The sequence below is a fragment of the Oncorhynchus mykiss genome, chromosome 9 (assembly GCF_057628025.1).
Source record: "Oncorhynchus mykiss isolate SJ-2025 chromosome 9, ASM5762802v1, whole genome shotgun sequence".
Lineage (NCBI taxonomy): Eukaryota > Metazoa > Chordata > Actinopteri > Salmoniformes > Salmonidae > Oncorhynchus > Oncorhynchus mykiss.
Window position 1 is genome coordinate 52,683,994 of NC_143030.1, and position 18,405 is coordinate 52,702,398.

The following is an 18,405-nucleotide window of genomic DNA, read 5'->3' on the forward strand; positions in this document are numbered from 1 at the left end:
ACGTTCTTTGCTTCACGGAAACGTGGCTCACTGGAGAGACGCGATCCGAGGCGGTGCAGCCAACGGGTTTCTCCACGCATCGCGCAGACAGAAACAAACATCTTTCTGGTAAGAAGAGGGGCGGGGGCGTATGCCTTATGGCTAACGTGACATGGTGTGATGAAAGAAACATACAGGAACTCAAATCCTTCTGTTCACCTGATTTAGAATTCCTCACAATCAAATGTAGACCGCATTATCTACCAAGAGAATTCTCTTCGATTATAATCACAGCCGTATATATATCCCCCCCCAAGCAGACACATCGATGGCTCTGAAATAACTTTATTTGACTCTTTGCAAACTGGAAACCATTTATCCGGAGGCTGCATTCATTGTTGCTGGGGATTTTAACAAGGCCAATCTGAAAACAAGACTCCCTAAATTTTATCAGCATATCGATTGCGCAACCAGGGGTGGAAAGACCTTGGCTCATTGTTACTCTAACTTCTGCGACGCATATAAGGCCCTGCCCCGCCCCCCTTTCGGAAAAGCTGACCACGACTCCATTTTGTTGATCCCTGCCTACAGACAGAAACTAAAACAAGAGGCTCCCACGCTGAGGTCTGTCCAACGCTGGTCCGACCAAGCTGACTCCACACTCCAAGACTGCTTCCATCACGTGGACTGGGACATGTTTCGTATTGCGTCAGACAACAACATTGACGAATACGCTGATTCGGTGTGCGAGTTCATTAGAACGTGCGTTGAAGATGTCGTTCCCATAGCAACGATTAAAACATTCCCTAACCAGAAACAGTGGATTGATGGCAGCATTCGCGTGAAACTGAAAGCGCGAACCACTGCTTTTAATCAGGGCAAGGTGTCTGGTAACATGACCGAATACAAACAGTGCAGCAATTCCCTCAGCAAGGCTATCAAACAAGCTAAACGTCAATACAGAGACAAAGTAGAATCTCAATTCAACGGCTCAGACACAAGAGGCATGTGGCAGGGTCTACAGTCAATCACGGATTACAGGAAGAAATCCAACCCAGTCACGGACCAGGATGTCCTGCTCCCAGGCAGACTAAATAACTTTTTTGCCCGCTTTGAGGACAATACAGTGCCACTGACACGGCCTGCAACGAAAACATGCGGACTCTCCTTCACTGCAGCCGAGGTGAGTAAGACATTTAAACTTGTTAACCCTCGCAAGGCTGCAGGCCCAGACGGCATCCCCAGCCGCGCCCTCAGAGCATGCGCAGACCAGCTGGCCGGTGTGTTTACGGACATATTCAATCAATCCCTATACCAGTCTGCTGTTCCCACATGCTTCAAGAGGGCCACCATTGCTCCTGTTCCCAAGAAAGCTAAGGTAACTGAGCTACAGTGCCTTGCGAAAGTATTCGGCCCCCTTGAACTTTGCGACCTTTTGCCACATTTCAGGCTTCAAACATAAAGATATAAAACTGTATTTTTTTGTGAAGAATCAACAACAAGTGGGACACAATCATGAAGTGGAACGACATTTATTGGATATTTCAAACTTTTTTAACAAAGCAAAAACTGAAAAATTGGGCGTGCAAAATTATTCAGCCCCTTTACTTTCAGTGCAGCAAACTCTCTCCAGAAGTTCAGTGAGGATCTCTGAATGATCCAATGTTGACCTAAATGACTAATGATGATAAATACAATCCACCTGTGTGTAATCAAGTTTCCGTATAAATGCACCTGCACTGTGATAGTCTCAGAGGTTCGTTAAAAGCGCAGAGAGCATCATGAAGAACAAGGAACACACCAGGCAGGTCCGAGATACTGTTGTGAAGAAGTTTAAAGCCGGATTTGGATACAAAAATATTTCCCAAGCTTTAAACATCCCAAGGAGCACTGTGCAAGCGATAATATTGAAATGGAAGGAGTATCAGACCACTGCAAATCTACCAAGACCTGGCCGTCCCTCCAAACTTTCAAACTCATACAAGGAGAAGACTGATCAGAGATGCAGCCAAGAGGCCCATGATCACTCTGGATGAACTGCAGAGATCTACAGCTGAGGTGGGAGACTCTGTCCATAGGACAACAATCAGTCTATCAGTATATTGCACAAATCTGGCCTTTATGGAAGAGTGGCAAGAAGAAAGCCATTTCTTAAAGATATCCATAAAAAGTGTCATTTAAAGTTTGCCACAAGCCACCTGGGAGACACACCAAACATGTGGAAGAAGGTGCTCTGGTCAGATGAAACCAAAATTGAACTTTTTGGCAACAATGCAAGACGTTATGTTTGGCGTAAAGGCAACACAGCTCATCACCCTGAACACACCATCCCCACTGTCAAACATGGTGGTGGCAGCATCATGGTTTGGGCCTGCTTTTCTTCAGCAGGGACAGGGAAGATGGTTAAAATTGATGGGAAGATGGATGGAGCCAAATACAGGACCATTCTGGAAGAAAACCTGATGGAGTCTGCAAAAGACCTGAGACTGGGACGGAGATTTGTCTTCCAACAAGACAATGATCCAAAACATAAAGCAAAATCTACAATGGAATGGTTCAAAAATAAACATATCCAGGTGTTAGAATGGCCAAGTCAAAGTCCAGACCTGAATCCAATCGAGAATCTGTGGAAAGAACTGAAAACTGCTGTTCACAAATGCTCTCCATCCAACCTCACTGAGCTCAAGCTGTTTTGCAAGAAAGAGTGGGAAACAATTTCAGTCTCTCGATGTGCAAAACTGATAGAGACATACCCCAAGCGACTTACAGCTGTAATCGCAGCAAAAGATGGCGCTACAAAGTATTAACTTTAGGGGGCTGAATAATTTTGCACGCCCAATTTTTCAGTTTTTGATTTGTTAAAAAAGTTTGAAATATCCAATAAATGTCGTTCCACTTCATGATTGTGTCCCACTTGTTGTTGATTCTTCACAAAAAAATACAGTTTTATATCTTTATGTTTGAAGCCTGAAATGTGGCAAAAGGTCGCAAAGTTCAAGGGGGCCGAATACTTTCGCAAGGCACTGTAAATGACTACCGCCCCGTAGCACTCACTTCCGTCATCATGAAGTGCTCTGAGAGTCTAGTCAAGGACCATATCACCTCCACCCTACCTGACACCCTAGACCCACTCCAATTTGCTTACCGCCCAAATAGGTCCACAGACGATGCAATCTCAACCACACTGCACACTGCCCTAACCCATCTGGACAAGAGGAATACCTATGTGAGAATGCTGTTCATTGACTACAGCTCGGCATTCAACACCATAGTACCCTCCAAGCCCGTCATCAAGCTCGAGACCCTGGGTCTCGACCCCGCCCTGTGCAACTGGGTACTGGACTTCCTGACGGGCCGCCCCCAGGTGATGAGGGTAGGCAACAACATCTCCTCCCCGCTGATCCTCAACACTGGGGCCCCACAAGGGTGCGTTCTGAGCCCTCTCCTGTACTCCCTGTTCACCCACGACTGCGTGGCCACGCACGCCTCCAACTCAATCATCAAGTTTGCGGACGACACAACAGTGGTAGGCTTGATTACCAACAACGACGAGACGGCCTACAGGGAGGAGGTGAGGGCCCTCGGAGTGTGGTGTCAGGAAAATAACCTCACACTCAACGTCAACAAAACTAAGGAGATGATTGTGGACTTCAGGAAACAGCAGAGGGAACACCCCCCTATCCACATCGATGGAACAGTAGTGGAGAGGGTAGCAAGTTTTAAGTTCCTCGGCATACACATCACAGACAAACTGAATTGGTCCACTCACACAGACAGCATTGTGAAGAAGGCGCAGCAGGGTGTAGACAAAGAAGAGCTCTTCACTAGATACCAAAACATTCAAAGGCCATTTTTTCAAATGTGAGTTTACAAGTTTATCAACTTTCAAAGTATAATTACTTTCCCATTGTTCCTCAACTGTAGTGTATGATATACAATTTTGTAGCCCTGGGTCTCTACTTTTATCCAATGTAAAAAAACACCCTTTCAAATCTTGCTACATAAGACCAAATCCAGATGGTGAGTCACATATTTCTAAACAGCTGGTGCACGAAATCTAATATTAAGGAAGTCTCGAGGTTTTGTTCGCCTGAGTTAGTGTGGTCTACAGCTTATCTTGAGATACTCTATCTACCTAGAGAGTTTATCTGTATTTTTTTTAAAGCTTTTTACATACCACCACAGGCCGATGCTTGCACTAAAACCGCACACAATGAGATGTATACCGCCATAAGCAAACAAGAAAACGCTGATCCAGAGGCGGCGCTCCTAGTGGCCGGGGACTTTAATACAGGGAAACTTAAATCCATTTTACCTCATTTCTACCAGCATGTTAAATGTGCAACCAGAGGGGAAAAAACTCTAGACCACCTTTACTCCACACAGAGAGACGCGTACAAACTCTCCCTCGGAATATGTTCCGGGATTCGTCCGATGGCATTGAGGAGTACACCACATCAGTCTCTGGCTTCATCAATTAGTGCATTGATGATGTCCCCACAGTGACTGTACGTACAGTTGAAGTAGGACGTTTGCATACACTTAGGTTGGAGTCATTAAAACTCGTTTTTCAACCACTCCACAAATTTCTTGTTAACAAACTATAGCTTTAGGTAACATTTCTAGTGTTGATTCAGGAGTTAAATTCACCCTGTAAGAGTGAAATTAACACTCAATGGTGTAAAATAACACCCAGTGTTGGTGTTAATAACTAGAGTTATTATTTTACACTGTGGAGAGTAAAACAGCCACATCAAAACCATGCCCATTATCATATTTTCTAGCATGCTCTATTGCAGGTAAATGTTTTTGGATTGTTTTTCATATCTGTGTCTTTGCATATACAGTTGAAGTCAGAAGTTTACATACACTTAGGTTGGAGTGATTAAAACTCGTTTTTCAACCCCTCCACAAATGCATTGTTAACAAACTATAGTTTTGGCAAGTCGGTTAGGACATCTACTTTGTGCATGACACAAGTCATTTTTCCAACAATTGTTTACAGACAGATTGTTTACAGACAGATTATTTCACTTATAACTTCACTGTATCACAATTCCAGTGGGTCAGAAGTTTACATACACTAAGTTGACTGTGCCTTTAAACAGCTTGGAAAATTTCAGAAAATGGTGTGATAGCTTTAGAAGCTTCTGATAGGCTAATTGACGTCATTTGAGTCAGTTGGAGGTGTACCTGTGGATGTATTTCAAGGCCTACCTTCAAACTCAGTGCCTCTTTGCTTGACATCATGGGAAAATCAAAAGAAATCAGCCAAGACCTCAGTTCATCCTTGGGAGAAATTTCCAAACGCCTGAAGGTACCATGTTCATCTGTACAAACAATAGTACGTAAGTATAAACACCATGGGACCATGCAGCCATCATACTGCTCAGGAAGGATTCGTGTTTTGTCTCCTTGAAATGAGCCAGGGCCAGTTGACATTACTCTCTGCCACACTAGGTGAGAGCAAAAAATGTTGCCTGAAATTGTTGTGTTAAGCCTACCATTTGTAAAACACCAACAAAAAGATGTCTGGTCCGGATAGGACCAAAAAAGAAGTCCAAAAGACAACATCTCATGTTTACTGGGGTATAGCCTACCATGTCTCCCCAAAGGAATTATATGAATGCCCATCCATGTGGTAGACCCAACATTTGTAAAACAGGCCATTGCATTGGCTTTATTAGTCCTGATTCCTGTGACTAATGAATTTGACTAAGCTCTGAATATCAGCTACCCAACTTTATCAGGAGTTATTGTGGGCCTATTGGCAATGTGTTTACACAGCGGAAATGCAGAAGTATTTTTGTTTTGTTGCTATGATCAGCTTGGACGGATACACACTTGAAACCACTGATCATGACAATGGGGTGAAACCCCTTGACAACAGTTGTGATTGTCCATTCCATATTGTCCAATTTACTTTGAGCTGTCCTGTTTGTAGGATACGTTGATTGTTAACATGACAGCTCATTTTTTATTTGATTGGATGCCATTTAGTTTTTTTTTGAGAAACCTGCATGATGTAAAATGTGTCTGTCTCATTACATTGTCATTCATTTTATCTCCAGCCTGTACGCTACAGAAAATATGCCAGATGTGGAGGTCCTGGGCTGGCGTGGTTGCACGTTGTCTGCAGTTGTGAGGCCAGTTGGACGTACTGCCAATTTCTCTAAAGCGACAGCTTATGGTAGAGAAATTAACATTCAATTCTACGGCAACAGCTCTGGTGGACATTTCTACAGTCAGCATGCCAATTTCACGCTCCATCAAAACTTGAGACATCTGTGTTATTGTGTTGTGTGACAGAACTGCACATTTTAAAGTGGCCTTTTATTGTCCCCAGCACCTATGTAATGATCATGCTGTTTAATCAGCTTTTTGATATGCCACACCTGTCAGGTGGAAGGATTATCTTGGCAAATAAGAAATTGTGACTAACAGGGATATAGACATATTTGTACACAAAGTTTGAGAGAAATAAGCTTTTTGTGCGTATGGAAACTTTCTGGGATCTTTTATTTCAGCTCATGAAACATGGGACCAACACTAATCCTGCCTAATGAGCGGGGCGGCCTTGAGGGTAGCCCTTGATCATGGCTCTCAGTGCCATTACATTTCACATAATAGTCATTGGACAAAGGTGTCTTCTGTACAGTTTTGTTAAGCGCCCTGATGGTCAGTCTGAACATTAGCACGCTTCACTTGTGGTACAGTTTCGGAAGGATAAGGACCTTATCTTTCATATCAGCGAGATATTATTATTACTACAAATCTGATGTATTGAATTCTACATGTGGTTTATATTAAAGGTCACTTAATATAACAGGCTTTTAGAATGCAATATTGGTGCACAATATAAAATTCTAAAATATCATTTCAAAGATTTGTACGGGATGACGTCGCAGGTGGGTTTCATGCAAAGCCACCAGCCCAGACATAGTAGGTCATGTCAACAGCAAAAGCCAGAATTCATAGCTAATTACTCATGAGTTTGAAACCCTGTGGACTGGGCTTTGATAACGAGCCAATGCGTTACCACAGGGACACAGTAAATGTCTTTCAGGTGAGTTTTTTTAAGCCATTAAAAAAACAATTTCACATTACACCTTTACAAAAATTCTATACACATTGTGCCAACCGTGCCTGACTCCCCTCTCTGAGGAGAAAACTGGCAACCTCTGAAAAGTCTGAAAGTAGCCTGGGGCTTACGTAGAGTGGACACAGTGTTTTCATCATTACTGCGCATGGTTCCTCTGACATTAGCCACGGCAGGGGTGCGTGTGGCCCGGGGTAACGTCATTGATATATGTCAGTGAGCTACGGGGGGTCAGTGTTGGGAAGAAGAGGCATTAAAGAGATTTTAATGATCTTGAAAAAATAGCTCTTTTTGGATTCGTGTGCCAGCGCAGAATGTCTTGGAGGCACATTTGGTCATTGACTGTAAAAGCGGTACATTGAAATGGATCTTTTATGTTGTTGTTGTGTGGTGAAGCAACGTGTATAAAGTGGGCCTGTCAATATTCACCTGGTGTATTTGTGGAAATCTCCAATGGATCCCCAATGGAATTCAGATTGCGTCTGACATTTTCTCAGCAAAAAAACGGGAATTATCTGAGGACTAGGAAATTCTAATCTACGCATCCAAATCTAGCATATATTTAACCTTACAACAGCGTTTTTGCCATTTCGAAAACTGTACTGGGCTTGTTTAAGCGACACACAATAAAAAAAAATAGCATGAACTAATGCCAAATATATATGCGAGGAGGTCTCTGACGTTAAAATAGCCTTATCTATGTTAAACCACGGGGTGTGATGTAACTGTGCAGGATAGGATAAAGGCTGGAAAGATAGGTTTAAGACACGCAAAGGGCAGTGGGCCGGATTCGAACCAATGCCAACTGGCATATGTGCTGGGGTCAGAGGCACTAACCGCTGACACATTCTGGCCAACTCAGAAACAATGAGATGACATGAGTCACATGGTGAGGAAAAACTCCTTGACCTGGAAGTATTTAATCACATATATTAATGTTCTAGAGGATATGTTTGCATTTCTGCGTCTTTGATATTGAGGTGATATGTCCAACAAATACCTGTCTTTTGAGTCCTGTCATATCTCCTTCCCTGCAAAATGCCATTCCATTATGAGGTCAGTGCACACACCTCTCTATCCCTGGCCTTTCAGAGGCTAGCCACACACACACACACACACACACACATACTGTACACAAAACCCCACACTTTCATTTTTTTATTTCAGCTTTATTTAACCAGGTAAGCTAGTTGAGAACAAGTTCTCATTTACAACTGCAACCTGTGCAAGATAAAGCAAAGCAGTGTGACACAGACAAAAACACAGAGTTACACATGGAGTAAACAATAAACAAGCCAATAACACAGCAGAAAAAAGAAAGTCTATATACAGTGTGTGCAAAAGGCATGAGGAGGTAGGCAATAAATAGGCCATAGGAGTGAATAATTACAATTTAGCAGATTAACACGAGTGATAAATGAGCATATGATGATGTGTAAAAGAGCAGAAAAGGAAATAAAATAAAAACAGAATGGGGATGAGGTAGGTAGATTCGATGGGCAATTTACAGATGGACTATGTACAGCTGCAGCGATCGGTTAGCTGCTCAGATAGCTGATGTTTAAAGTTGGTGAGGGAAATTAAAGTCTCCAACTTCAGCGATTTTTGCAATTTGTTCCAGTCACTGGCAGCAGAGAACTGGAAGGAAAGGAGGCCAAATGAGGTGTTGGGGATGATCAGTGAGACATACCTGCTGGAATGTGTGCTACGGGTGGGTGTTGTTATCATGACCAGTGAACTGAGATAAGGCAGAGCTTTACCTAGCATAGAAGTATAGATAACCTGGAGCCAGTGGGTCTGGCGACGAATATGTAGCGAGGACCAGCCGACTAGAGCACACAGGTCGCAGTGGTGGGTAGTATGAGGTGATTTGGTAACAAAACAGATGGCACTGTGATAGACTGCATCCAGTTTGCTGAGTAGAGTATTGGAAGCTATTTTGTAGATGACATCGCCGAAGTCGAGGATCGGTAGGATAGTCAGTTTTACTAGGGTAAGTTTGGCGGCGTGAGCGAAGGAGGCTTTGTTGCGAAATAGAAAGCCGATTTTAGATTTGATTTTGGATTGGAAATGTTTAATATGAGTCTGGAAAGTTTACAGTCTAACCAGACACCTAGGTATTTATAGTTGTCCACATATTCTAGGTCAGAACCGTCCAGGGTGGTGATGCTAGTCGGGCGGGTGGGTGCGGGCAGCGAACGGTTGAAAAGCATGCATTTGGTTTTACTAGCTGTTTAAGAGCAGTTGGAGGCCACGGAAGGAGTGTTCTATGGCATTGAAGCTCGTTTGGAGGTTAGTTAGCACAGTGTCCAAGGAAGGGCCAGAAGTATACAGAATGGTGTCGTCTGCGTAGAGGTGGATCAGGGAATCGCCTGATCATGATCACACACATGCGAACACACCCACGCACGCACACACACAGACACACACTCCACCAGATCACCTCAACAGCCAAGCTAATGATCCCCCAGTGGTGAATCAATCATTTTACAAGTGCCGTGAGCAATACCCTCAATTCATAGCCGAAAATACTGATACTGTCTTCAAAATATCCTGCCCATGCCGTACGGTCAAAGAGTCATTCAAATTACCTTAGTTATTTTTGAAAAGGTTTCGACAGGTTTTTTTTTAGCATTTTCATTAATGATTGTTTAAAAGGGATATGGAAGTACACAACAAAATCACTCTGAAAGTGCTAAATATACACTATTTTCAGTGAACATATGAGTCCCACTGAACTGGTGTGAAAATAAAACTTCTGAAAGTGTTAAAATTAGCTATTCAACTCAAATATACTCCCTATTCAACTCTTAAAGTGTTAAAATTAGCTTGACAGTGGTGTTTGCATAGCTCTACTGTAGAGTAATTACATACCACCTACAGTGTAAAACATAACACTTGATTTAGAGTAAACTGGACTCATTTTGCTTAGTGCTGACACTGTAACACTTTCTCAGTGCAAGAAATGAACACCTGCAATGTTACAGTAAATCATTTTGGGAGTATTGTTTTAACACTGTATGGAATAGAGCCTAATTTGCATATTTAACACCCATGACTGTATTTGTGAGTGACAGAGACATGGTTATTGAATTATTTCATTTGAAAGGCCTGTCGCTTTCACCAACTGAGTATCTAGGCAAATGCTATCATTAAAATCTATGACAATACAAGACATATATCAAATGACCTTACTTCGATGGGCTAGTTTTACCCTAACACAGAGGTGTTCGGAAATTCCTGGTTTGCATCCCAAATCAAGCCTGCAAGTCCTATTATGATGGCTTGCAAAGTGATGTGTATTCCCTACTGGAATCGACCCAGATTCCACCTACAGGATGGTTAACAGTTGGAATGTGTATTCACCCGCAACCTGCATTCAGAGTGACTGTCAGGATGAGGAAAGTTGATAAGAAGACTACCTTAACCATTTAAACTGGAACAACCATTTCAGTAACAGGTGCAATAAATCTAACTAACTGATTGGGATTAGTTTAGAAAAATGTATGTTATTTATCTTTTTGTAGCTTAAGATGAATCAGCCAATGTACAGTTGAAGTGGGAAGTTTACGTACACTGTAGCCATATACATTTAAACTCAGTTTTTCACAATTCCTGACTTTTAATCCAAGTAAAAATTCAGTTAGGATCACCACTTTGTTTTGAGAATGTGAAATGTCACAATAATAGTAGAGAGAGTAATTTTTTCAGATTGTATTTCTTTCATCACATTCCCAGTGGGTCAGAAGTTTGCAGACACTCAATGAGTATTTGGTAGTATTACCTTTACATTGTTTAACTTGGGTCAAACATTTCGGGAAGCTTTCCACAAGCTTCCCACAATAAGTTGGGTGAATTTTGGTCAGGTTTGGTCAGGTAACTGAGTCAGGATTGTAGGCCTCCTTGCTCGCACATGCTTTTTCAGTTCTGCCCACACATTTTCTCTAGGAGTGAGGTCAGGGCTTTGTGATGGCCATTCCATTACCTTGACTTTGTTGTCCTTAAGCCATTTAGCCACAATTTAGGAAGTGTGCTTGAGGTCATTGTTCATTTGGAAAACCCATTTGTGACCAAGCTTTAACTTCCTGACTGATGCCTTCAAAATATCCACATCATTTTCCCCCCTCATGATGCCATCTATTTTGTGAAGTGCACCAGTCCCTCCTGCAGCAAAGCACCCCCACAACATGATGCTGCCACCCCCGTACTTCACGGTTGGGATGGTGTTCTTTGGCTTGCAAGCCTAACCCCTTTTCCTCCAAACATAACAATGGTCATTATGGCCAAACACTTCTATTTTTGTTTCATCAGACCAGAGGACATTTCTCCAAAAAGTACGATCTTTGTCCCCATGTGCAGTTGCAAACCGTAGTCTGGCTTTTTTATGGCAGGTTTGGAGCAATGGCTTCTTCCTTGCTGAGTGGCCTTTCAGGTTATGTTGATATAGGACTCATTTTACAGTGGATATAGATACTTTTGATTCCTGTTTCCTCCTGCATCGTCACAAGGTCCTTTGCTGTTATTCTGGGATTGATTTGCACTTTTCGCACCAAAGTACTTTCATCTCTAGGAGACAGATTGCGTCTCCTTCCTGAGCGGTATGACGGCTGCGTGGTCCCATGGTGTTTATACTTGCGTACTATTGTTTGTACAGATGAACGTGGTACCTTCAGGTGTTTGGAAATTGCTCCCAATGATGAACAAGACTTGTGGAGGTCTACAATTTTTTTCTGAGGTCTTGGCTGATTTCTTTTGATTTTCCATGATGTCAAGCAAAGAGGCACCGAGTTTGAAAATAGGCCTTGAAACACATCCACAGGTACTCCTCCAATTGACTCAAATTATGTCAACTGGCCTATCAGAAGCTTCTAAAGCCATCACATCATTTTCTGGAATTTTCCAAATGCACAGTCAACTTAGTGTATGTAAACTTCTGACCCACTGGAATTGTGATACAGTCAATTATAAGTGAAATAATCTGTCTGTAAATAATTACTTGTGTCATGCACAAAGTAGATATCCTAACCGACTTGCCAAAACTATAGTTTGTTAAACAATACATTTCTGGAGTGGTTGAAAAACGAGTTTTAATGACTCCAACCTCAGTGTATGTAAACTTCCGACTTCAACTGTATATGCAAAGACACAGATATAAAAAACAATACTAAACGTTTTACCTGCAATAGAGCATGCTGAGAAATATGATAATGATGTGCGTGGTTTTGATGTGGCTGTTTTACTCTCCACAGTGTAAAACAATAACTCGAGTTATTAACACCAACACTGGGTGTTATTTTACACCACTGAGTGTTAAATTCACTCTTACAGAGTGAATTTAACTCCTGAATCGACACTGGAAATGTTACAATGAAAATTCAACTGGACAATTTCCTGTGTGGGGGTGGACAGGGATTCAAACAAAGCCTTTCTCAGAAAGACAGTAGTTACATCCTAAATGGCACCCTATTCCTCATCCGTATGGGCCCTGGTCAACAGTAGTGGGAATAGGGTCTCATTTGGTATACATCCAGTGAATCGGGGATAATGAGTGTTCTTCCCGCTGCGCTTTAGCAATGTCTCTATGATAATCAGTGTGTGTCGGAAGAGTGAGAGGACAGTGCTGACAGACTGCGTTAGTTGAGAACATCCGTGGTTCAGTGGCTGTCTCTCGTCCGCCTCTTTCTGTTCCTAATCAGGTGACAAATTCTCGACCCATTCTCGTCCTGTCATGTTTTTAATTCAAGTGTCGGAGCGGGTGGATCATTAGTAATAGAACATGAGGGGAAATGACAAATGAATCTGTCTACTGAAAATCACATTCCTGTTTTGAAGTTTCACTTCCATTGGAAATAGTGTGCGCGTGTGAATGTGTGTTTGCGTGTGTGTGCGTGTGTTGGTGTGGTATGAATGTGTGTGCCTATATGTGTAAGTGTGCGCATGCATGTGTGTAGACTAGAAGCTTGTTCCAAACAACCCCACAACCTAGAGCACACTCACACACTACCCTAGTGAGAAGAGAGACCAAGGGCAAATTATGAGCGATTAGCCCGATTACCACCACCTCCCGCCGCCTCGGATGTGGGGCACACAGTTTGGAGGTGGAGGGGGACTAATTGACAATTCACCAGCCTCTTGGCACAAGGAGCTATCATGCCAAATTGACTTAGGTCTCAGGGCATCTGCCGATAATGTACTTTTCAGGGGTTTGAAACACCAAGACCGTTCATCAGACTCAACTTTTTCAAAAGTCGCACCTGGCAGGCCAAACACTCACATTTTTTAATTGTTGAAAAATACGAGGTCAGGTTGACATTTTTCTCTCTCTGTGTCTCTGTCTCCCACCCTCTCTCTCTCTAAGCTAAAATATAATACAATTATACACTGGGTATAAAACATTAAGAACACCTTGCTCAGTATTGAATTGCACTCACCCCCCAAGTTATATCAGTGTTTTATTTTTCATACATTTTTAAACAAATGTTAGAATTTGTTCATCCACTTTGACATTACATGGTGTTTTGTGCAGATCATTAACAAAAATTGACAATTAAATCCATTTGAATCCCACTGTCATACAAAATGCGGAAATAGAAAAGGGGTGCTAATAGTTTGAAGGCACTGAGTATACCAAACATTAGGAACACCTTCCTAATACTGAGTTGAACAATCCCTCTGCCCTCAGAACACCCTCAATTAGTTCCTGCGTGGACTACAAGGTGTCGAACGCGTTCCACAGGGATGCTGGCCCATGTTGACTCCAATGCTTCACACAGTTGTGTCAAGTTGGCTGAATGTCCTTTGGGTAGGGGACCATTCTTGATACACACGGGAAACTGTTGAGCGTGGAAAAACCCAGGAACGTTTTCCATTCCTTGACACAAATCGGTGTGCCTTAAACCTACCACCATACCAATTGGTGTGCCTTAAACCTACCACCATACCAATTGGTGTGGTAATTACATATTTTGTCTAGCCTATTCACCCTCTGAATGGCACACTTACACAAACCATGTCTCAATTGTCTAAAGGCTTAAAAATCCTTCTTTAACCTGTCTCCTTCCTCCCCTTCATCTACACTGATTGAAGTGGATTTAACAAGTGACATCAAGAAGAAATCATAGCTTTCACCTGGGTTCACCTGAAGAGCAGGTGTTCTTAATGTTTTTTATACTCAGTGTAATTATGAATCAAAATGAATGACGTCAACGTTTCATCACAGTTGGAAACAAAGATGTGTCAACTCTCAAATGGCAATACAAAGCCATAGAGGATACAATCCAGTTTTATCGAACCATGTGTTTCATTTGCCTTTTCTAAATCACTACAGCTTTTGAACCACATTAACCTATAGCGGAACATGAGCGACATAACTACCCCAGAGCTAGTTACGTTGTGTGACATTTAAAACAATACACTGTCACTCTGATGAAGAATGTGTCTGTTCCAGCTAACGGGGGTTCCCCCTCATTAACGTTTTTAATTAGCACATCAGTGCTTCATCATATAAACAATGCACAGCGCTAACGGATCTGAACCTGGTACTGTGTGTGTGTGTGTGTGTGTGTGTGTGTGTGTGTGTGTGTGTGTGTGTGTGTGTGTGAATAATGAACAATAGGTGCATGCAGTAGCCTTGATTAAACACAGCTACAGTAGCCTTAGCACTAAAATACTGTATTTTGTGTTTGCTAATGTTTAGGGTTGTTCTGTACTATTATGTGGTGGATATACAGATACTAGCATCTAATACAGTTAGAAATGTCCTTGTTTTTGAAAGAAAAGCACATTTTTTTTGTCCATTTAAATAACATCAAATTGATCAGAAATACAGTGTAGACATTGTTATTGTTGCAAATTAATTTTGTAACTGGAAACGGCAGATTGTTTTACTGAATATCTACATAGGCGTACAGAGGCCCATTACAGCAACCATCCATCCGGTGTTCCAATGGCACGTTGTTAGCTAAGTTTATCATTTTAAAAGACTAGTTGATCATTAGAAAACCCTTTGCAAGAGGGCAAGTGTATTAGAGTGTCTAGTTTGAGAAACAGACGCCTCACAAGTCCTCAACTGGCAGCTTTGTTAAGCACCAGTCTCAACGTCAACAGTGAAAAGGCGACTCCGGGATGCTGGCCTTCTAGGCAGAGTTGCAAAGAAAAAGCCATATCTCAGACTGGCCAATAAAAAGAAAATATTAAAATGGGCAAAAGAACACAGACACTGGACAGAGGAAGATTGGAGAAAAGTGTTATGGACAGATGAAGTTTGAGATGTTCAGATAGATGCTGGTGGAGTGCTTGACGCCATCTGTCAAGCATGTTGGAGGCAATGTCATGGTCTGGGGGTGCTTTGGTGGTGGTAAAGTGGGAGATTTGTACAGGGTAAAATGGATATTGAAGAAGGAAGGATATCACTCCATTTGGCAATGCCCTGTGGACGGTGCTTAATTGGAGCCAATTTCCTCCTACAACAGTACAATGACCCAAAGCACAGTTCCAAACGATGCAAGAACTATTTAGGGAAGAAGCAGTCAGCTGGTATTCTGTCTATAATGGAGTGGCCAGCACAGACACCGGATCTCAACATGACTGAGCTGTTGTGGGAGCAGCTTGACCGTATGGTACGTAAGAAGTGCCCGTCAAGCCAATCCAACTTGTGGGAGGTGCTTCAGGATGCATGGAGTGAAATCTCTTCAGATTACCTCAACAAGTTGACAACTAGAATGCCAAAGGTCTGCAAAGCTGTAATTTCTGCAAATGGAGGATTCTTTGTTTGACAAAAGCAAAGTTTGAAGGACACAGTTATTATTTCAATTCAAAATCATTATTTATAACCCTGTCAACGTCTTGACTATATTTCCTATTCATTTTGCAACTCGTTTCATGTATGTTTTCATGGAAAACAAGGACATTTCTTAGTGACCCCAAACTTTTGAACGGTAGTGTATGTATAAAGTTGCATGAAAACATAGGCAAATGTATTCCTATTGTGTTCTTTTCATGAACGTGAACTGCAAGCCTTCAGCATCATCACAGATCCATACAGTTACATTCATCATCAGATTTCCCATTTTGAAATGACAAATCACTGGTAATATGTGAACTCTCAACTCTTCTCTACATTGGACATTTCAGCAATAAGGGCCAAAAAAAAGTCAGTTCAAACAGTATAGAAAAGTATTATATTATGGAATATCATAATAGCATAGATGCTTTCTCCAGTTTTGGTACTTTATGTTTCAATAACGTAAAGTAGAAGCAGCCTTAAGGCATTGTTGTTATAGAGGCTAGATCCATTTCTGTATCCATGGATACAAGGGCAATCATGATTTGATTTGTTTTCAACAGTATCTTTTGCATGAGACAGGATTACTGAACAGTAGACCAGCAAATGTCTGACTCTTTGGCCAAGTATTAAATGTAAGGTTGGTATCTGAAGGCCAAGAGAGACATCTTTAAAACACTGTCCAAGACGTATCTCAATACATTTTCTTAGTTTCAAGGTATTTTCTGCAGACTTCTCCATAGGGGGAAAACAACATGTGTTCATGACTTCTTGATTGACACTGGTTGGACTTTCCTACAAAGATAGGGAGAGAAACAAAAATAAAAACACTGCCTTACTGAGTAACTATTTACAGATATGGAGAGGAGAGGAGAGGAGAGGAGAGGAGAGGAGAGGAGAGGAGAGGAGAGGAGAGGAGAGGAGAGGAGAGGAGAGGAGAGGAGAGGAGAGATCATAACTCCATCTTCATTGACTGGGATCCAAATCAAATCAAATCAAATTTTATTTGTCACATACACATGGTTAGCAGATGTTAATGCGAGTGTAGCGAAATGCTTATGCATCTAGTTCCGACAATGCAGTAATAACCAACAAGTAATCTAACTAACAATTCCAAAACTACTGTCTTGTACACAGTGTAAGGGGATAAAGAATATGTACATAAGGATATATGAATGAGTGATGGTACAGAGCAGCATAGGCAAGATACAGTAGATGGTATCGAGTACAGTATATACATATGAGATGAGTATGTAAACAAAGTGGCATAGTTAAAGTGGCTAGTGATACATGTATTACATAAGGATACAGTCGATGATATAGAGTACAGTATATACGTATGCATATGAGATGAATAATGTAGGGTAAGTAACATTATATAAGGTAGCATTGTTTAAAGTGGCTAGTGATATATTTACATCATTTCCCATCAATTCCCATTATTAAAGTGGCTGGAGTAGAGTCAGTGTCAGTGTGTTGGCAGCAGCCACTCAATGTTAGTGGTGGCTGTTTAACAGTCTGATGGCCTTGAGATAGAAGCTGTTTTTCAGTCTCTCGGTCCCAGCTTTGATGCACCTGTACTGACCTCGCCTTCTGGATGATAGCGGGGTGAACAGGCAGTGGCTCGGGTGGTTGATGTCCTTGATGATCTTTATGGCCTTCCTGTGACATCGGGTGGTGTAGGTGTCCTGGAGGGCAGGTAGTTTGCCCCCGGTGATGCGTTGTGCAGACCTCACCACCCTCTGGAGAGCCTTACGGTTGAGGGCGGAGCAGTTGCCGTACCAGGCGGTGATACAGCCCGCCAGGATGCTCTCGATTGTGCATCTGTAGAAGTTTGTGAGTGCTTTTGGTGACAAGCCGAATTTCTTCAGCCTCCTGAGGTTGAAGAGGCGCTGCTGCGCCTTCTTCACAATGCTGTCTGTGTGTGTGGACCAATTCAGTTTGTCTGTGATGTGTATGCCGAGGAACTTAAAACTTGCTACCCTCTCCACTACTGTTCCATCGATGTGGATAGGGGGGTGTTCCCTCTGCTGTTTCCTGAAGTCCACAATCATCTCCTTAATTTTGTTGACGTTGAGTGTGAGGTTATTTTCCTGACACCACACTCCGAGGGCCCTCACCTCCTCCCTGTAGGCCGTCTCGTCGTTGTTGGTAATCAAGCCTACCACTGTCGTGTCGTCCGCAAACTTGATGATTGAGTTGGAGGCGTGCGTGGCCACGCAGTCGTGGGTGAACAGGGAGTACAGGAGAGGACTCAGAACGCACCCTTGTGGGGCCCCAGTGTTGAGGATCAGCGGGGAGGAGATGTTGTTGCCTACCCTCACCACCTGGGGGCGGCCCGTCAGGAAGTCCAGTACCCAGTTGCACAGGGCGGGGTCGAGACCCAGGGTCTCGAGCTTGATGACGAGCTTGGAGGGTACTATGGTGTTGAATGCCGAGCTGTAGTCAATGAACAGCATTCTCACATAGGTATTCCTCTTGTCCAGATGGGTTAGGGCGGTGTGCAGTGTGGTTGAGATTGCATCGTCTGTGGACCTATTTGGGC

General features: G+C 42.5%; 1 long non-coding RNA gene and 1 pseudogene across 1 annotated transcript in view; both read left to right on the forward strand.

Annotated features, from left to right (window-relative positions):
• LOC149981257 (uncharacterized) overlaps positions 1-16,216 on the forward strand; it is a 30,130-nt pseudogene extending 13,914 nt beyond the window's left edge.
• LOC149981256 (uncharacterized) overlaps positions 1-18,405 on the forward strand; it is a 376,586-nt gene that overhangs the window by 234,635 nt on the left and 123,546 nt on the right. The gene's annotated exons all lie outside the window — the stretch shown is intronic.